The 20,019-nt window shown below is 46.8% G+C and overlaps 14 non-coding genes and 1 pseudogene across 14 annotated transcripts; all 15 read right to left on the reverse strand.

Annotated features, from left to right (window-relative positions):
* Window positions 1-895: 895 nt before the first annotated feature.
* LOC142262767 (U2 spliceosomal RNA) lies at window positions 896-1,086 on the reverse strand. Its single transcript, XR_012730041.1, has one exon. It is a non-coding gene; the product is annotated as a U2 spliceosomal RNA (small nuclear RNA).
* Window positions 1,087-2,203: 1,117 nt separating this feature from the next.
* On the reverse strand, window positions 2,204-2,394 carry LOC142262890 (U2 spliceosomal RNA). Its single transcript, XR_012730147.1, has one exon. It is a non-coding gene; the product is annotated as a U2 spliceosomal RNA (small nuclear RNA).
* Window positions 2,395-3,511: 1,117 nt separating this feature from the next.
* LOC142262909 (U2 spliceosomal RNA) lies at window positions 3,512-3,702 on the reverse strand. The gene has a single exon (XR_012730158.1). It is a non-coding gene; the product is annotated as a U2 spliceosomal RNA (small nuclear RNA).
* Window positions 3,703-4,819: 1,117 nt separating this feature from the next.
* On the reverse strand, window positions 4,820-5,010 carry LOC142262921 (U2 spliceosomal RNA). Its single transcript, XR_012730169.1, has one exon. It is a non-coding gene; the product is annotated as a U2 spliceosomal RNA (small nuclear RNA).
* Window positions 5,011-6,127: 1,117 nt separating this feature from the next.
* Window positions 6,128-6,318, reverse strand: LOC142262933 (U2 spliceosomal RNA). The gene has a single exon (XR_012730180.1). It is a non-coding gene; the product is annotated as a U2 spliceosomal RNA (small nuclear RNA).
* A 1,117-nt stretch (window positions 6,319-7,435) lies between these two features.
* Window positions 7,436-7,626, reverse strand: LOC142262774 (U2 spliceosomal RNA). Its single transcript, XR_012730047.1, has one exon. It is a non-coding gene; the product is annotated as a U2 spliceosomal RNA (small nuclear RNA).
* Window positions 7,627-8,743: 1,117 nt separating this feature from the next.
* Window positions 8,744-8,934, reverse strand: LOC142262786 (U2 spliceosomal RNA). Its single transcript, XR_012730058.1, has one exon. It is a non-coding gene; the product is annotated as a U2 spliceosomal RNA (small nuclear RNA).
* A 1,117-nt stretch (window positions 8,935-10,051) lies between these two features.
* Window positions 10,052-10,242, reverse strand: LOC142262798 (U2 spliceosomal RNA). The gene has a single exon (XR_012730069.1). It is a non-coding gene; the product is annotated as a U2 spliceosomal RNA (small nuclear RNA).
* A 1,117-nt stretch (window positions 10,243-11,359) lies between these two features.
* LOC142262810 (U2 spliceosomal RNA) lies at window positions 11,360-11,550 on the reverse strand. Its single transcript, XR_012730080.1, has one exon. It is a non-coding gene; the product is annotated as a U2 spliceosomal RNA (small nuclear RNA).
* Window positions 11,551-12,667: 1,117 nt separating this feature from the next.
* Window positions 12,668-12,858, reverse strand: LOC142262822 (U2 spliceosomal RNA). The gene has a single exon (XR_012730091.1). It is a non-coding gene; the product is annotated as a U2 spliceosomal RNA (small nuclear RNA).
* Window positions 12,859-13,975: 1,117 nt separating this feature from the next.
* On the reverse strand, window positions 13,976-14,176 carry LOC142262883 (U2 spliceosomal RNA; annotated as a pseudogene).
* Window positions 14,177-15,469: 1,293 nt separating this feature from the next.
* LOC142262834 (U2 spliceosomal RNA) lies at window positions 15,470-15,660 on the reverse strand. The gene has a single exon (XR_012730102.1). It is a non-coding gene; the product is annotated as a U2 spliceosomal RNA (small nuclear RNA).
* Window positions 15,661-16,777: 1,117 nt separating this feature from the next.
* LOC142262846 (U2 spliceosomal RNA) lies at window positions 16,778-16,968 on the reverse strand. Its single transcript, XR_012730113.1, has one exon. It is a non-coding gene; the product is annotated as a U2 spliceosomal RNA (small nuclear RNA).
* A 1,117-nt stretch (window positions 16,969-18,085) lies between these two features.
* LOC142262859 (U2 spliceosomal RNA) lies at window positions 18,086-18,276 on the reverse strand. Its single transcript, XR_012730124.1, has one exon. It is a non-coding gene; the product is annotated as a U2 spliceosomal RNA (small nuclear RNA).
* Window positions 18,277-19,393: 1,117 nt separating this feature from the next.
* Window positions 19,394-19,584, reverse strand: LOC142262872 (U2 spliceosomal RNA). The gene has a single exon (XR_012730134.1). It is a non-coding gene; the product is annotated as a U2 spliceosomal RNA (small nuclear RNA).
* Between the last annotated feature and the right edge of the window lie 435 nt (window positions 19,585-20,019).

Below are 20,019 nucleotides of genomic sequence, written 5' to 3' on the forward strand. Positions count from 1 at the left end.
GCAACTCCCCTCCCCCTTGCAGTCTTTCCAATTCACGATACAAAAAGACGGACAGGACAGGTTGCCTGACTTTCCGTCACTGCCACCCTTTGCCATCCTTACCCGTAGAAAGCCCTTTCATCATCCCCAAACCCTAATCTTTTCCCTTTCCTTCCCAGCCCCCAAACCCTGCCCTCTGTACCTTTCTCACCACCCGCTTCCCTTCTCCTGTCATCCCCCTACCACCCGGGAAAAAAAGAGATTGCCCCCTCCTTCCACTAGCCCACCCTCCCACCCAAAGAACAACTTCTTCTGCGCAGCTTGTTTTCTAGGCAGCAGCGCTATTGTGATGTCATCGGGGGGCATTGTGACAAGCCGCCAGTGTTCCGTCTCTTCATGTTGTGCACTGTTCAAACCGAAAATACATCAACAGGCAGGCTACAGAAAAGCTTACTAACAAAGGTTAGAGAGGGGCTTTCTCAGAGGGCTTTTTACAGTTTGTCTATTCCCAATTAGCCGGTTTAGTATACTTAATGAAAGTACTAATTCTTTCATAGGCCGCCCATTCTTAGTATTTGACGTTCAGGTAACAACAGGTAACTTTATTTGGAGTGGAAGCAGAGAGATAACACCAGATGCCAATTGTAGATCCTCTCACACCTGTGGTCACTGCAGCATCTGACTCCACTTTGTCCAAAAGGGATCTATTCCATTCAATTACACATGATCTAGATTAGACTGACAACAAGATACTGCACGGGACATAGCAGAGTTGGTGAAGTTGAGTGGTGATGAGTTTGCTATTTGGATGAATAAAGCAAGTAAAAAGTGTGTTAGATAAAAATTCATTTCAATTCGCTAATCGGGCTAATATGAATCAGGTGAATCGAGTTCTGCTTTTGGAAACTGGGTTAAGAAGGGGTGCACCGTTCCTGGAGGTACTGCAATACCAGGTCAATGCGTGGAGTGGACAGAGCAAGCTCTTTTTCCATCTCCCTGTTCTAAAAATCCATTTAATATATGGTCCCCAGATAGGGGACGTATCAGATATTAAACTGATAAGAACAGATACTACACTTGATCTTAGCCAAAAGGCCGAGAAGCGATAACCAGAATTGGTTTGGGCCTCGAGTGGCACCCTGGCCTATGCCGGACACATCTTAGGGAGAGAGAGCGAGAGGGAGACAAACCCACGCCTACACAAGACATTTTGTCACCCAAGCCAACCCTTGAAAAGGCTGCTTTGCAGAGCAAAAACAAGAAGAATGGTGCGTTTTGCAGCCGCCGCCCACTGCAATGAATCTGAATAACTCCTCCTTTAGGGCGCAAGCAACTCCCCTCCCCCTTGCAGTCTTTCCAATTCACGATACAAAAAGACGGACAGGACAGGTTGCCTGACTTTCCGTCACTGCCACCCTTTGCCATCCTTACCCGTAGAAAGCCCTTTCATCATCCCCAAACCCTAATCTTTTCCCTTTCCTTCCCAGCCCCCAAACCCTGCCCTCTGTACCTTTCTCACCACCCGCTTCCCTTCTCCTGTCATCCCCCTACCACCCGGGAAAAAAAGAGATTGCCCCCTCCTTCCACTAGCCCACCCTCCCACCCAAAGAACAACTTCTTCTGCGCAGCTTGTTTTCTAGGCAGCAGCGCTATTGTGATGTCATCGGGGGGCATTGTGACAAGCCGCCAGTGTTCCGTCTCTTCATGTTGTGCACTGTTCAAACCGAAAATACATCAACAGGCAGGCTACAGAAAAGCTTACTAACAAAGGTTAGAGAGGGGCTTTCTCAGAGGGCTTTTTACAGTTTGTCTATTCCCAATTAGCCGGTTTAGTATACTTAATGAAAGTACTAATTCTTTCATAGGCCGCCCATTCTTAGTATTTGACGTTCAGGTAACAACAGGTAACTTTATTTGGAGTGGAAGCAGAGAGATAACACCAGATGCCAATTGTAGATCCTCTCACACCTGTGGTCACTGCAGCATCTGACTCCACTTTGTCCAAAAGGGATCTATTCCATTCAATTACACATGATCTAGATTAGACTGACAACAAGATACTGCACGGGACATAGCAGAGTTGGTGAAGTTGAGTGGTGATGAGTTTGCTATTTGGATGAATAAAGCAAGTAAAAAGTGTGTTAGATAAAAATTCATTTCAATTCGCTAATCGGGCTAATATGAATCAGGTGAATCGAGTTCTGCTTTTGGAAACTGGGTTAAGAAGGGGTGCACCGTTCCTGGAGGTACTGCAATACCAGGTCAATGCGTGGAGTGGACAGAGCAAGCTCTTTTTCCATCTCCCTGTTCTAAAAATCCATTTAATATATGGTCCCCAGATAGGGGACGTATCAGATATTAAACTGATAAGAACAGATACTACACTTGATCTTAGCCAAAAGGCCGAGAAGCGATAACCAGAATTGGTTTGGGCCTCGAGTGGCACCCTGGCCTATGCCGGACACATCTTAGGGAGAGAGAGCGAGAGGGAGACAAACCCACGCCTACACAAGACATTTTGTCACCCAAGCCAACCCTTGAAAAGGCTGCTTTGCAGAGCAAAAACAAGAAGAATGGTGCGTTTTGCAGCCGCCGCCCACTGCAATGAATCTGAATAACTCCTCCTTTAGGGCGCAAGCAACTCCCCTCCCCCTTGCAGTCTTTCCAATTCACGATACAAAAAGACGGACAGGACAGGTTGCCTGACTTTCCGTCACTGCCACCCTTTGCCATCCTTACCCGTAGAAAGCCCTTTCATCATCCCCAAACCCTAATCTTTTCCCTTTCCTTCCCAGCCCCCAAACCCTGCCCTCTGTACCTTTCTCACCACCCGCTTCCCTTCTCCTGTCATCCCCCTACCACCCGGGAAAAAAAGAGATTGCCCCCTCCTTCCACTAGCCCACCCTCCCACCCAAAGAACAACTTCTTCTGCGCAGCTTGTTTTCTAGGCAGCAGCGCTATTGTGATGTCATCGGGGGGCATTGTGACAAGCCGCCAGTGTTCCGTCTCTTCATGTTGTGCACTGTTCAAACCGAAAATACATCAACAGGCAGGCTACAGAAAAGCTTACTAACAAAGGTTAGAGAGGGGCTTTCTCAGAGGGCTTTTTACAGTTTGTCTATTCCCAATTAGCCGGTTTAGTATACTTAATGAAAGTACTAATTCTTTCATAGGCCGCCCATTCTTAGTATTTGACGTTCAGGTAACAACAGGTAACTTTATTTGGAGTGGAAGCAGAGAGATAACACCAGATGCCAATTGTAGATCCTCTCACACCTGTGGTCACTGCAGCATCTGACTCCACTTTGTCCAAAAGGGATCTATTCCATTCAATTACACATGATCTAGATTAGACTGACAACAAGATACTGCACGGGACATAGCAGAGTTGGTGAAGTTGAGTGGTGATGAGTTTGCTATTTGGATGAATAAAGCAAGTAAAAAGTGTGTTAGATAAAAATTCATTTCAATTCGCTAATCGGGCTAATATGAATCAGGTGAATCGAGTTCTGCTTTTGGAAACTGGGTTAAGAAGGGGTGCACCGTTCCTGGAGGTACTGCAATACCAGGTCAATGCGTGGAGTGGACAGAGCAAGCTCTTTTTCCATCTCCCTGTTCTAAAAATCCATTTAATATATGGTCCCCAGATAGGGGACGTATCAGATATTAAACTGATAAGAACAGATACTACACTTGATCTTAGCCAAAAGGCCGAGAAGCGATAACCAGAATTGGTTTGGGCCTCGAGTGGCACCCTGGCCTATGCCGGACACATCTTAGGGAGAGAGAGCGAGAGGGAGACAAACCCACGCCTACACAAGACATTTTGTCACCCAAGCCAACCCTTGAAAAGGCTGCTTTGCAGAGCAAAAACAAGAAGAATGGTGCGTTTTGCAGCCGCCGCCCACTGCAATGAATCTGAATAACTCCTCCTTTAGGGCGCAAGCAACTCCCCTCCCCCTTGCAGTCTTTCCAATTCACGATACAAAAAGACGGACAGGACAGGTTGCCTGACTTTCCGTCACTGCCACCCTTTGCCATCCTTACCCGTAGAAAGCCCTTTCATCATCCCCAAACCCTAATCTTTTCCCTTTCCTTCCCAGCCCCCAAACCCTGCCCTCTGTACCTTTCTCACCACCCGCTTCCCTTCTCCTGTCATCCCCCTACCACCCGGGAAAAAAAGAGATTGCCCCCTCCTTCCACTAGCCCACCCTCCCACCCAAAGAACAACTTCTTCTGCGCAGCTTGTTTTCTAGGCAGCAGCGCTATTGTGATGTCATCGGGGGGCATTGTGACAAGCCGCCAGTGTTCCGTCTCTTCATGTTGTGCACTGTTCAAACCGAAAATACATCAACAGGCAGGCTACAGAAAAGCTTACTAACAAAGGTTAGAGAGGGGCTTTCTCAGAGGGCTTTTTACAGTTTGTCTATTCCCAATTAGCCGGTTTAGTATACTTAATGAAAGTACTAATTCTTTCATAGGCCGCCCATTCTTAGTATTTGACGTTCAGGTAACAACAGGTAACTTTATTTGGAGTGGAAGCAGAGAGATAACACCAGATGCCAATTGTAGATCCTCTCACACCTGTGGTCACTGCAGCATCTGACTCCACTTTGTCCAAAAGGGATCTATTCCATTCAATTACACATGATCTAGATTAGACTGACAACAAGATACTGCACGGGACATAGCAGAGTTGGTGAAGTTGAGTGGTGATGAGTTTGCTATTTGGATGAATAAAGCAAGTAAAAAGTGTGTTAGATAAAAATTCATTTCAATTCGCTAATCGGGCTAATATGAATCAGGTGAATCGAGTTCTGCTTTTGGAAACTGGGTTAAGAAGGGGTGCACCGTTCCTGGAGGTACTGCAATACCAGGTCAATGCGTGGAGTGGACAGAGCAAGCTCTTTTTCCATCTCCCTGTTCTAAAAATCCATTTAATATATGGTCCCCAGATAGGGGACGTATCAGATATTAAACTGATAAGAACAGATACTACACTTGATCTTAGCCAAAAGGCCGAGAAGCGATAACCAGAATTGGTTTGGGCCTCGAGTGGCACCCTGGCCTATGCCGGACACATCTTAGGGAGAGAGAGCGAGAGGGAGACAAACCCACGCCTACACAAGACATTTTGTCACCCAAGCCAACCCTTGAAAAGGCTGCTTTGCAGAGCAAAAACAAGAAGAATGGTGCGTTTTGCAGCCGCCGCCCACTGCAATGAATCTGAATAACTCCTCCTTTAGGGCGCAAGCAACTCCCCTCCCCCTTGCAGTCTTTCCAATTCACGATACAAAAAGACGGACAGGACAGGTTGCCTGACTTTCCGTCACTGCCACCCTTTGCCATCCTTACCCGTAGAAAGCCCTTTCATCATCCCCAAACCCTAATCTTTTCCCTTTCCTTCCCAGCCCCCAAACCCTGCCCTCTGTACCTTTCTCACCACCCGCTTCCCTTCTCCTGTCATCCCCCTACCACCCGGGAAAAAAAGAGATTGCCCCCTCCTTCCACTAGCCCACCCTCCCACCCAAAGAACAACTTCTTCTGCGCAGCTTGTTTTCTAGGCAGCAGCGCTATTGTGATGTCATCGGGGGGCATTGTGACAAGCCGCCAGTGTTCCGTCTCTTCATGTTGTGCACTGTTCAAACCGAAAATACATCAACAGGCAGGCTACAGAAAAGCTTACTAACAAAGGTTAGAGAGGGGCTTTCTCAGAGGGCTTTTTACAGTTTGTCTATTCCCAATTAGCCGGTTTAGTATACTTAATGAAAGTACTAATTCTTTCATAGGCCGCCCATTCTTAGTATTTGACGTTCAGGTAACAACAGGTAACTTTATTTGGAGTGGAAGCAGAGAGATAACACCAGATGCCAATTGTAGATCCTCTCACACCTGTGGTCACTGCAGCATCTGACTCCACTTTGTCCAAAAGGGATCTATTCCATTCAATTACACATGATCTAGATTAGACTGACAACAAGATACTGCACGGGACATAGCAGAGTTGGTGAAGTTGAGTGGTGATGAGTTTGCTATTTGGATGAATAAAGCAAGTAAAAAGTGTGTTAGATAAAAATTCATTTCAATTCGCTAATCGGGCTAATATGAATCAGGTGAATCGAGTTCTGCTTTTGGAAACTGGGTTAAGAAGGGGTGCACCGTTCCTGGAGGTACTGCAATACCAGGTCAATGCGTGGAGTGGACAGAGCAAGCTCTTTTTCCATCTCCCTGTTCTAAAAATCCATTTAATATATGGTCCCCAGATAGGGGACGTATCAGATATTAAACTGATAAGAACAGATACTACACTTGATCTTAGCCAAAAGGCCGAGAAGCGATAACCAGAATTGGTTTGGGCCTCGAGTGGCACCCTGGCCTATGCCGGACACATCTTAGGGAGAGAGAGCGAGAGGGAGACAAACCCACGCCTACACAAGACATTTTGTCACCCAAGCCAACCCTTGAAAAGGCTGCTTTGCAGAGCAAAAACAAGAAGAATGGTGCGTTTTGCAGCCGCCGCCCACTGCAATGAATCTGAATAACTCCTCCTTTAGGGCGCAAGCAACTCCCCTCCCCCTTGCAGTCTTTCCAATTCACGATACAAAAAGACGGACAGGACAGGTTGCCTGACTTTCCGTCACTGCCACCCTTTGCCATCCTTACCCGTAGAAAGCCCTTTCATCATCCCCAAACCCTAATCTTTTCCCTTTCCTTCCCAGCCCCCAAACCCTGCCCTCTGTACCTTTCTCACCACCCGCTTCCCTTCTCCTGTCATCCCCCTACCACCCGGGAAAAAAAGAGATTGCCCCCTCCTTCCACTAGCCCACCCTCCCACCCAAAGAACAACTTCTTCTGCGCAGCTTGTTTTCTAGGCAGCAGCGCTATTGTGATGTCATCGGGGGGCATTGTGACAAGCCGCCAGTGTTCCGTCTCTTCATGTTGTGCACTGTTCAAACCGAAAATACATCAACAGGCAGGCTACAGAAAAGCTTACTAACAAAGGTTAGAGAGGGGCTTTCTCAGAGGGCTTTTTACAGTTTGTCTATTCCCAATTAGCCGGTTTAGTATACTTAATGAAAGTACTAATTCTTTCATAGGCCGCCCATTCTTAGTATTTGACGTTCAGGTAACAACAGGTAACTTTATTTGGAGTGGAAGCAGAGAGATAACACCAGATGCCAATTGTAGATCCTCTCACACCTGTGGTCACTGCAGCATCTGACTCCACTTTGTCCAAAAGGGATCTATTCCATTCAATTACACATGATCTAGATTAGACTGACAACAAGATACTGCACGGGACATAGCAGAGTTGGTGAAGTTGAGTGGTGATGAGTTTGCTATTTGGATGAATAAAGCAAGTAAAAAGTGTGTTAGATAAAAATTCATTTCAATTCGCTAATCGGGCTAATATGAATCAGGTGAATCGAGTTCTGCTTTTGGAAACTGGGTTAAGAAGGGGTGCACCGTTCCTGGAGGTACTGCAATACCAGGTCAATGCGTGGAGTGGACAGAGCAAGCTCTTTTTCCATCTCCCTGTTCTAAAAATCCATTTAATATATGGTCCCCAGATAGGGGACGTATCAGATATTAAACTGATAAGAACAGATACTACACTTGATCTTAGCCAAAAGGCCGAGAAGCGATAACCAGAATTGGTTTGGGCCTCGAGTGGCACCCTGGCCTATGCCGGACACATCTTAGGGAGAGAGAGCGAGAGGGAGACAAACCCACGCCTACACAAGACATTTTGTCACCCAAGCCAACCCTTGAAAAGGCTGCTTTGCAGAGCAAAAACAAGAAGAATGGTGCGTTTTGCAGCCGCCGCCCACTGCAATGAATCTGAATAACTCCTCCTTTAGGGCGCAAGCAACTCCCCTCCCCCTTGCAGTCTTTCCAATTCACGATACAAAAAGACGGACAGGACAGGTTGCCTGACTTTCCGTCACTGCCACCCTTTGCCATCCTTACCCGTAGAAAGCCCTTTCATCATCCCCAAACCCTAATCTTTTCCCTTTCCTTCCCAGCCCCCAAACCCTGCCCTCTGTACCTTTCTCACCACCCGCTTCCCTTCTCCTGTCATCCCCCTACCACCCGGGAAAAAAAGAGATTGCCCCCTCCTTCCACTAGCCCACCCTCCCACCCAAAGAACAACTTCTTCTGCGCAGCTTGTTTTCTAGGCAGCAGCGCTATTGTGATGTCATCGGGGGGCATTGTGACAAGCCGCCAGTGTTCCGTCTCTTCATGTTGTGCACTGTTCAAACCGAAAATACATCAAGAGGCAGGCTACAGAAAAGCTTACTAACAAAGGTTAGAGAGGGGCTTTCTCAGAGGGCTTTTTACAGTTTGTCTATTCCCAATTAGCCGGTTTAGTATACTTAATGAAAGTACTAATTCTTTCATAGGCCGCCCATTCTTAGTATTTGACGTTCAGGTAACAACAGGTAACTTTATTTGGAGTGGAAGCAGAGAGATAACACCAGATGCCAATTGTAGATCCTCTCACACCTGTGGTCACTGCAGCATCTGACTCCACTTTGTCCAAAAGGGATCTATTCCATTCAATTACACATGATCTAGATTAGACTGACAACAAGATACTGCACGGGACATAGCAGAGTTGGTGAAGTTGAGTGGTGATGAGTTTGCTATTTGGATGAATAAAGCAAGTAAAAAGTGTGTTAGATAAAAATTCATTTCAATTCGCTAATCGGGCTAATATGAATCAGGTGAATCGAGTTCTGCTTTTGGAAACTGGGTTAAGAAGGGGTGCACCGTTCCTGGAGGTACTGCAATACCAGGTCAATGCGTGGAGTGGACAGAGCAAGCTCTTTTTCCATCTCCCTGTTCTAAAAATCCATTTAATATATGGTCCCCAGATAGGGGACGTATCAGATATTAAACTGATAAGAACAGATACTACACTTGATCTTAGCCAAAAGGCCGAGAAGCGATAACCAGAATTGGTTTGGGCCTCGAGTGGCACCCTGGCCTATGCCGGACACATCTTAGGGAGAGAGAGCGAGAGGGAGACAAACCCACGCCTACACAAGACATTTTGTCACCCAAGCCAACCCTTGAAAAGGCTGCTTTGCAGAGCAAAAACAAGAAGAATGGTGCGTTTTGCAGCCGCCGCCCACTGCAATGAATCTGAATAACTCCTCCTTTAGGGCGCAAGCAACTCCCCTCCCCCTTGCAGTCTTTCCAATTCACGATACAAAAAGACGGACAGGACAGGTTGCCTGACTTTCCGTCACTGCCACCCTTTGCCATCCTTACCCGTAGAAAGCCCTTTCATCATCCCCAAACCCTAATCTTTTCCCTTTCCTTCCCAGCCCCCAAACCCTGCCCTCTGTACCTTTCTCACCACCCGCTTCCCTTCTCCTGTCATCCCCCTACCACCCGGGAAAAAAAGAGATTGCCCCCTCCTTCCACTAGCCCACCCTCCCACCCAAAGAACAACTTCTTCTGCGCAGCTTGTTTTCTAGGCAGCAGCGCTATTGTGATGTCATCGGGGGGCATTGTGACAAGCCGCCAGTGTTCCGTCTCTTCATGTTGTGCACTGTTCAAACCGAAAATACATCAACAGGCAGGCTACAGAAAAGCTTACTAACAAAGGTTAGAGAGGGGCTTTCTCAGAGGGCTTTTTACAGTTTGTCTATTCCCAATTAGCCGGTTTAGTATACTTAATGAAAGTACTAATTCTTTCATAGGCCGCCCATTCTTAGTATTTGACGTTCAGGTAACAACAGGTAACTTTATTTGGAGTGGAAGCAGAGAGATAACACCAGATGCCAATTGTAGATCCTCTCACACCTGTGGTCACTGCAGCATCTGACTCCACTTTGTCCAAAAGGGATCTATTCCATTCAATTACACATGATCTAGATTAGACTGACAACAAGATACTGCACGGGACATAGCAGAGTTGGTGAAGTTGAGTGGTGATGAGTTTGCTATTTGGATGAATAAAGCAAGTAAAAAGTGTGTTAGATAAAAATTCATTTCAATTCGCTAATCGGGCTAATATGAATCAGGTGAATCGAGTTCTGCTTTTGGAAACTGGGTTAAGAAGGGGTGCACCGTTCCTGGAGGTACTGCAATACCAGGTCAATGCGTGGAGTGGACAGAGCAAGCTCTTTTTCCATCTCCCTGTTCTAAAAATCCATTTAATATATGGTCCCCAGATAGGGGACGTATCAGATATTAAACTGATAAGAACAGATACTACACTTGATCTTAGCCAAAAGGCCGAGAAGCGATAACCAGAATTGGTTTGGGCCTCGAGTGGCACCCTGGCCTATGCCGGACACATCTTAGGGAGAGAGAGCGAGAGGGAGACAAACCCACGCCTACACAAGACATTTTGTCACCCAAGCCAACCCTTGAAAAGGCTGCTTTGCAGAGCAAAAACAAGAAGAATGGTGCGTTTTGCAGCCGCCGCCCACTGCAATGAATCTGAATAACTCCTCCTTTAGGGCGCAAGCAACTCCCCTCCCCCTTGCAGTCTTTCCAATTCACGATACAAAAAGACGGACAGGACAGGTTGCCTGACTTTCCGTCACTGCCACCCTTTGCCATCCTTACCCGTAGAAAGCCCTTTCATCATCCCCAAACCCTAATCTTTTCCCTTTCCTTCCCAGCCCCCAAACCCTGCCCTCTGTACCTTTCTCACCACCCGCTTCCCTTCTCCTGTCATCCCCCTACCACCCGGGAAAAAAAGAGATTGCCCCCTCCTTCCACTAGCCCACCCTCCCACCCAAAGAACAACTTCTTCTGCGCAGCTTGTTTTCTAGGCAGCAGCGCTATTGTGATGTCATCGGGGGGCATTGTGACAAGCCGCCAGTGTTCCGTCTCTTCATGTTGTGCACTGTTCAAACCGAAAATACATCAACAGGCAGGCTACAGAAAAGCTTACTAACAAAGGTTAGAGAGGGGCTTTCTCAGAGGGCTTTTTACAGTTTGTCTATTCCCAATTAGCCGGTTTAGTATACTTAATGAAAGTACTAATTCTTTCATAGGCCGCCCATTCTTAGTATTTGACGTTCAGGTAACAACAGGTAACTTTATTTGGAGTGGAAGCAGAGAGATAACACCAGATGCCAATTGTAGATCCTCTCACACCTGTGGTCACTGCAGCATCTGACTCCACTTTGTCCAAAAGGGATCTATTCCATTCAATTACACATGATCTAGATTAGACTGACAACAAGATACTGCACGGGACATAGCAGAGTTGGTGAAGTTGAGTGGTGATGAGTTTGCTATTTGGATGAATAAAGCAAGTAAAAAGTGTGTTAGATAAAAATTCATTTCAATTCGCTAATCGGGCTAATATGAATCAGGTGAATCGAGTTCTGCTTTTGGAAACTGGGTTAAGAAGGGGTGCACCGTTCCTGGAGGTACTGCAATACCAGGTCAATGCGTGGAGTGGACAGAGCAAGCTCTTTTTCCATCTCCCTGTTCTAAAAATCCATTTAATATATGGTCCCCAGATAGGGGACGTATCAGATATTAAACTGATAAGAACAGATACTACACTTGATCTTAGCCAAAAGGCCGAGAAGCGATAACCAGAATTGGTTTGGGCCTCGAGTGGCACCCTGGCCTATGCCGGACACATCTTAGGGAGAGAGAGCGAGAGGGAGACAAACCCACGCCTACACAAGACATTTTGTCACCCAAGCCAACCCTTGAAAAGGCTGCTTTGCAGAGCAAAAACAAGAAGAATGGTGCGTTTTGCAGCCGCCGCCCACTGCAATGAATCTGAATAACTCCTCCTTTAGGGCGCAAGCAACTCCCCTCCCCCTTGCAGTCTTTCCAATTCACGATACAAAAAGACGGACAGGACAGGTTGCCTGACTTTCCGTCACTGCCACCCTTTGCCATCCTTACCCGTAGAAAGCCCTTTCATCATCCCCAAACCCTAATCTTTTCCCTTTCCTTCCCAGCCCCCAAACCCTGCCCTCTGTACCTTTCTCACCACCCGCTTCCCTTCTCCTGTCATCCCCCTACCACCCGGGAAAAAAAGAGATTGCCCCCTCCTTCCACTAGCCCACCCTCCCACCCAAAGAACAACTTCTTCTGCGCAGCTTGTTTTCTAGGCAGCAGCGCTATTGTGATGTCATCGGGGGGCATTGTGACAAGCCGCCAGTGTTCCGTCTCTTCATGTTGTGCACTGTTCAAACCGAAAATACATCAACAGGCAGGCTACAGAAAAGCTTACTAACAAAGGTTAGAGAGGGGCTTTCTCAGAGGGCTTTTTACAGTTTGTCTATTCCCAATTAGCCGGTTTAGTATACTTAATGAAAGTACTAATTCTTTCATAGGCCGCCCATTCTTAGTATTTGACGTTCAGGTAACAACAGGTAACTTTATTTGGAGTGGAAGCAGAGAGATAACACCAGATGCCAATTGTAGATCCTCTCACACCTGTGGTCACTGCAGCATCTGACTCCACTTTGTCCAAAAGGGATCTATTCCATTCAATTACACATGATCTAGATTAGACTGACAACAAGATACTGCACGGGACATAGCAGAGTTGGTGAAGTTGAGTGGTGATGAGTTTGCTATTTGGATGAATAAAGCAAGTAAAAAGTGTGTTAGATAAAAATTCATTTCAATTCGCTAATCGGGCTAATATGAATCAGGTGAATCGAGTTCTGCTTTTGGAAACTGGGTTAAGAAGGGGTGCACCGTTCCTGGAGGTACTGCAATACCAGGTCAATGCGTGGAGTGGACAGAGCAAGCTCTTTTTCCATCTCCCTGTTCTAAAAATCCATTTAATATATGGTCCCCAGATAGGGGACGTATCAGATATTAAACTGATAAGAACAGATACTACACTTGATCTTAGCCAAAAGGCCGAGAAGCGATAACCAGAATTGGTTTGGGCCTCGAGTGGCACCCTGGCCTATGCCGGACACATCTTAGGGAGAGAGAGCGAGAGGGAGACAAACCCACGCCTACACAAGACATTTTGTCACCCAAGCCAACCCTTGAAAAGGCTGCTTTGCAGAGCAAAAACAAGAAGAATGGTGCGTTTTGCAGCCGCCGCCCACTGCAATGAATCTGAATAACTCCTCCTTTAGGGCGCAAGCAACTCCCCTCCCCCTTGCAGTCTTTCCAATTCACGATACAAAAAGACGGACAGGACAGGTTGCCTGACTTTCCGTCACTGCCACCCTTTGCCATCCTTACCCGTAGAAAGCCCTTTCATCATCCCCAAACCCTAATCTTTTCCCTTTCCTTCCCAGCCCCCAAACCCTGCCCTCTGTACCTTTCTCACCACCCGCTTCCCTTCTCCTGTCATCCCCCTACCACCCGGGAAAAAAAGAGATTGCCCCCTCCTTCCACTAGCCCACCCTCCCACCCAAAGAACAACTTCTTCTGCGCAGCTTGTTTTCTAGGCAGCAGCGCTATTGTGATGTCATCGGGGGGCATTGTGACAAGCCGCCAGTGTTCCGTCTCTTCATGTTGTGCACTGTTCAAACCGAAAATACATCAACAGGCAGGCTACAGAAAAGCTTACTAACAAAGGTTAGAGAGGGGCTTTCTCAGAGGGCTTTTTACAGTTTGTCTATTCCCAATTAGCCGGTTTAGTATACTTAATGAAAGTACTAATTCTTTCATAGGCCGCCCATTCTTAGTATTTGACGTTCAGGTAACAACAGGTAACTTTATTTGGAGTGGAAGCAGAGAGATAACACCAGATGCCAATTGTAGATCCTCTCACACCTGTGGTCACTGCAGCATCTGACTCCACTTTGTCCAAAAGGGATCTATTCCATTCAATTACACATGATCTAGATTAGACTGACAACAAGATACTGCACGGGACATAGCAGAGTTGGTGAAGTTGAGTGGTGATGAGTTTGCTATTTGGATGAATAAAGCAAGTAAAAAGTGTGTTAGATAAAAATTCATTTCAATTCGCTAATCGGGCTAATATGAATCAGGTGAATCGAGTTCTGCTTTTGGAAACTGGGTTAAGAAGGGGTGCACCGTTCCTGGAGGTACTGCAATACCAGGTCAATGCGTGGAGTGGACAGAGCAAGCTCTTTTTCCATCTCCCTGTTCTAAAAATCCATTTAATATATGGTCCCCAGATAGGGGACGTATCAGATATTAAACTGATAAGAACAGATTTTTTTTTTTTTTTTTTTTTTTTTTGAAGGATGAGTTTGAAAATAATAAAGTGACCGCCTCTCGTTGCCCAGGTAACTGTCCGTCACAAGAGGGCTATGACATCCTACGATGCACACTCCCCCAAGGCCAGCAGTTGTGCAATACCCTGGCACCTTTCAGCACCAACCAAGGTAGTACCCTCCCAAACTACACTTGATCTTAGCCAAAAGGCCGAGAAGCGATAACCAGAATTGGTTTGGGCCTCGAGTGGCACCCTGGCCTATGCCGGACACATCTTAGGGAGAGAGAGCGAGAGGGAGACAAACCCACGCCTACACAAGACATTTTGTCACCCAAGCCAACCCTTGAAAAGGCTGCTTTGCAGAGCAAAAACAAGAAGAATGGTGCGTTTTGCAGCCGCCGCCCACTGCAATGAATCTGAATAACTCCTCCTTTAGGGCGCAAGCAACTCCCCTCCCCCTTGCAGTCTTTCCAATTCACGATACAAAAAGACGGACAGGACAGGTTGCCTGACTTTCCGTCACTGCCACCCTTTGCCATCCTTACCCGTAGAAAGCCCTTTCATCATCCCCAAACCCTAATCTTTTCCCTTTCCTTCCCAGCCCCCAAACCCTGCCCTCTGTACCTTTCTCACCACCCGCTTCCCTTCTCCTGTCATCCCCCTACCACCCGGGAAAAAAAGAGATTGCCCCCTCCTTCCACTAGCCCACCCTCCCACCCAAAGAACAACTTCTTCTGCGCAGCTTGTTTTCTAGGCAGCAGCGCTATTGTGATGTCATCGGGGGGCATTGTGACAAGCCGCCAGTGTTCCGTCTCTTCATGTTGTGCACTGTTCAAACCGAAAATACATCAACAGGCAGGCTACAGAAAAGCTTACTAACAAAGGTTAGAGAGGGGCTTTCTCAGAGGGCTTTTTACAGTTTGTCTATTCCCAATTAGCCGGTTTAGTATACTTAATGAAAGTACTAATTCTTTCATAGGCCGCCCATTCTTAGTATTTGACGTTCAGGTAACAACAGGTAACTTTATTTGGAGTGGAAGCAGAGAGATAACACCAGATGCCAATTGTAGATCCTCTCACACCTGTGGTCACTGCAGCATCTGACTCCACTTTGTCCAAAAGGGATCTATTCCATTCAATTACACATGATCTAGATTAGACTGACAACAAGATACTGCACGGGACATAGCAGAGTTGGTGAAGTTGAGTGGTGATGAGTTTGCTATTTGGATGAATAAAGCAAGTAAAAAGTGTGTTAGATAAAAATTCATTTCAATTCGCTAATCGGGCTAATATGAATCAGGTGAATCGAGTTCTGCTTTTGGAAACTGGGTTAAGAAGGGGTGCACCGTTCCTGGAGGTACTGCAATACCAGGTCAATGCGTGGAGTGGACAGAGCAAGCTCTTTTTCCATCTCCCTGTTCTAAAAATCCATTTAATATATGGTCCCCAGATAGGGGACGTATCAGATATTAAACTGATAAGAACAGATACTACACTTGATCTTAGCCAAAAGGCCGAGAAGCGATAACCAGAATTGGTTTGGGCCTCGAGTGGCACCCTGGCCTATGCCGGACACATCTTAGGGAGAGAGAGCGAGAGGGAGACAAACCCACGCCTACACAAGACATTTTGTCACCCAAGCCAACCCTTGAAAAGGCTGCTTTGCAGAGCAAAAACAAGAAGAATGGTGCGTTTTGCAGCCGCCGCCCACTGCAATGAATCTGAATAACTCCTCCTTTAGGGCGCAAGCAACTCCCCTCCCCCTTGCAGTCTTTCCAATTCACGATACAAAAAGACGGACAGGACAGGTTGCCTGACTTTCCGTCACTGCCACCCTTTGCCATCCTTACCCGTAGAAAGCCCTTTCATCATCCCCAAACCCTAATCTTTTCCCTTTCCTTCCCAGCCCCCAAACCCTGCCCTCTGTACCTTTCTCACCACCCGCTTCCCTTCTCCTGTCATCCCCCTACCACCCGGGAAAAAAAGAGATTGCCCCCTCCTTCCACTAGCCCACCCTCCCACCCAAAGAACAACTTCTTCTGCGCAGCTTGTTTTCTAGGCAGCAGCGCTATTGTGATGTCATCGGGGGGCATTGTGACAAGCCGCCAGTGTTCCGTCTCTTCATGTTGTGCACTGTTCAAACCGAAAATACATCAACAGGCAGGCTACAGAAAAGCTTACTAACAAAGGTTAGAGAGGGGCTTTCTCAGAGGGCTTTTTACAGTTTGTCTATTCCCAATTAGCCGGTTTAGTATACTTAATGAAAGTACTAATTCTTTCATAGGCCGCCCATTCTTAGTATTTGACGTTCAGGTAACAACAGGTAACTTTATTTGGAGTGGAAGCAGAGAGATAACACCAGATGCCAATTGTAGATCCTCTCACACCTGTGGTCACTGCAGCATCTGACTCCACTTTGTCCAAAAGGGATCTATTCCATTCAATTACACATGATCTAGATTAGACTGACAACAAGATACTGCACGGGACATAGCAGAGTTGGTGAAGTTGAGTGGTGATGAGTTTGCTATTTGGATGAATAAAGCAAGTAAAAAGTGTGTTAGATAAAAATTCATTTCAATTCGCTAATCGGGCTAATATGAATCAGGTGAATCGAGTTCTGCTTTTGGAAACTGGGTTAAGAAGGGGTGCACCGTTCCTGGAGGTACTGCAATACCAGGTCAATGCGTGGAGTGGACAGAGCAAGCTCTTTTTCCATCTCCCTGTTCTAAAAATCCATTTAATATATGGTCCCCAGATAGGGGACGTATCAGATATTAAACTGATAAGAACAGATACTACACTTGATCTTAGCCAAAAGGCCGAGAAGCGATAACCAGAATTGGTTTGGGCCTCGAGTGGCACCCTGGCCTATGCCGGACACATCTTAGGGAGAGAGAGCGAGAGGGAGACAAACCCACGCCTACACAAGACATTTTGTCACCCAAGCCAACCCTTGAAAAGGCTGCTTTGCAGAGCAAAAACAAGAAGAATGGTGCGTTTTGCAGCCGCCGCCCACTGCAATGAATCTGAATAACTCCTCCTTTAGGGCGCAAGCAACTCCCCTCCCCCTTGCAGTCTTTCCAATTCACGATACAAAAAGACGGACAGGACAGGTTGCCTGACTTTCCGTCACTGCCACCCTTTGCCATCCTTACCCGTAGAAAGCCCTTTCATCATCCCCAAACCCTAATCTTTTCCCTTTCCTTCCCAGCCCCCAAACCCTGCCCTCTGTACCTTTCTCACCACCCGCTTCCCTTCTCCTGTCATCCCCCTACCACCCGGGAAAAAAAGAGATTGCCCCCTCCTTCCACTAGCCCACCCTCCCACCCAAAGAACAACTTCTTCTGCGCAGCTTGTTTTCTAGGCAGCAGCGCTATTGTGATGTCATCGGGGGGCATTGTGACAAGCCGCCAGTGTTCCGTCTCTTCATGTTGTGCACTGTTCAAACCGAAAATACATCAACAGGCAGGCTACAGAAAAGCTTACTAACAAAGGTTAGAGAGGGGCTTTCTCAGAGGGCTTTTTACAGTTTGTCTATTCCCAATTAGCCGGTTTAGTATACTTAATGAAAGTACTAATTCTTTCATAGGCCGCCCATTCTTAGTATTTGACGTTCAGGTAACAACAGGTAACTTTATTTGGAGTGGAAGCAGAGAGATAACACCAGATGCCAATTGTAGATCCTCTCACACCTGTGGTCACTGCAGCATCTGACTCCACTTTGTCCAAAAGGGATCTATTCCATTCAATTACACATGATCTAGATTAGACTGACAACAAGATACTGCACGGGACATAGCAGAGTTGGTGAAGTTGAGTGGTGATGAGTTTGCTATTTGGATGAATAAAGCAAGTAAAAAGTGTGTTAGATAAAAATTCATTTCAATTCGCTAATCGGGCTAATATGAATCAGGTGAATCGAGTTCTGCTTTTGGAAACTGGGTTAAGAAGGGGTGCACCGTTCCTGGAGGTACTGCAATACCAGGTCAATGCGTGGAGTGGACAGAGCAAGCTCTTTTTCCATCTCCCTGTTCTAAAAATCCATTTAATATATGGTCCCCAGATAGGGGACGTATCAGATATTAAACTGATAAGAACAGATACTACACTTGATCTTAGCCAAAAGGCCGAGAAGCGATAACCAGAATTGGTTTGGGCCTCGAGTGGCACCCTGGCCTATGCCGGACACATCTTAGGGAGAGAGAGCGAGAGGGAGACAAACCCACGCCTACACAAGACATTTTGTCACCCAAGCCAACCCTTGAAAAGGCTGCTTTGCAGAGCAAAAACAAGAAGAATGGTGCGTTTTGCAGCCGCCGCCCACTGCAATGAATCTGAATAACTCCTCTTTTAGGGCGCAAGCAACTCCCCTCCCCCTTGCAGTCTTTCCAATTCACGATACAAAAAGACGGACAGGACAGGTTGCCTGACTTTCCGTCACTGCCACCCTTTGCCATCCTTACCCGTAGAAAGCCCTTTCATCATCCCCAAACCCTAATCTTTTCCCTTTCCTTCCCAGCCCCCAAACCCTGCCCTCTGTACCTTTCTCACCACCCGCTTCCCTTCTCCTGTCATCCCCCTACCACCCGGGAAAAAAAGAGATTGCCCCCTCCTTCCACTAGCCCACCCTCCCACCCAAAGAACAACTTCTTCTGCGCAGCTTGTTTTCTAGGCAGCAGCGCTATTGTGATGTCATCGGGGGGCATTGTGACAAGCCGCCAGTGTTCCGTCTCTTCATGTTGTGCACTGTTCAAACCGAAAATACATCAACAGGCAGGCTACAGAAAAGCTTACTAACAAAGGTTAGAGAGGGGCTTTCTCAGAGGGCTTTTTACAGTTTGTCTATTCCCAATTAGCCGGTTTAGTATACTTAATGAAAGTACTAATTCTTTCATAGGCCGCCCATTCTTAGTATTTGACGTTCAGGTAACAACAGGTAACTTTATTTGGAGTGGAAGCAGAGAGATAACACCAGATGCCAATTGTAGATCCTCTCACACCTGTGGTCACTGCAGCATCTGACTCCACTTTGTCCAAAAGGGATCTATTCCATTCAATTACACATGATCTAGATTAGACTGACAACAAGATACTGCACGGGACATAGCAGAGTTGGTGAAGTTGAGTGGTGATGAGTTTGCTATTTGGATGAATAAAGCAAGTAAAAAGTGTGTTAGATAAAAATTCATTTCAATTCGCTAATCGGGCTAATATGAATCAGGTGAATCGAGTTCTGCTTTTGGAAACTGGGTTAAGAAGGGGTGCACCGTTCCTGGAGGTACTGCAATACCAGGTCAATGCGTGGAGTGGACAGAGCAAGCTCTTTTTCCATCTCCCTGTTCTAAAAATCCATTTAATATATGGTCCCCAGATAGGGGACGTATCAGATATTAAACTGATAAGAACAGATACTACACTTGATCTTAGCCAAAAGGCCGAGAAGCGATAACCAGAATTGGTTTGGGCCTCGAGTGGCACCCTGGCCTATGCCGGACACATCTTAGGGAGAGAGAGCGAGAGGGAGACAAACCCACGCCTACACAAGACATTTTGTCACCCAAGCCAACCCTTGAAAAGGCTGCTTTGCAGAGCAAAAACAAGAAGAATGGTGCGTTTTGCAGCCGCCGCCCACTGCAATGAATCTGAATAACTCCTCTTTTAGGGCGCAAGCAACTCCCCTCCCCCTTGCAGTCTTTCCAATTCACGATACAAAAAGACGGACAGGACAGGTTGCCTGACTTTCCGTCACTGCCACCCTTTGCCATCCTTACCCGTAGAAAGCCCTTTCATCATCCCCAAACCCTAATCTTTTCCCTTTCCTTCCCAGCCCCCAAACCCTGCCCTCTGTACCTTTCTCACCACCCGCTTCCCTTCTCCTGTCA

This window comes from Anomaloglossus baeobatrachus, unplaced genomic scaffold (genome assembly GCF_048569485.1).
Source record: "Anomaloglossus baeobatrachus isolate aAnoBae1 unplaced genomic scaffold, aAnoBae1.hap1 Scaffold_2531, whole genome shotgun sequence".
NCBI lineage: Eukaryota > Metazoa > Chordata > Amphibia > Anura > Aromobatidae > Anomaloglossus > Anomaloglossus baeobatrachus.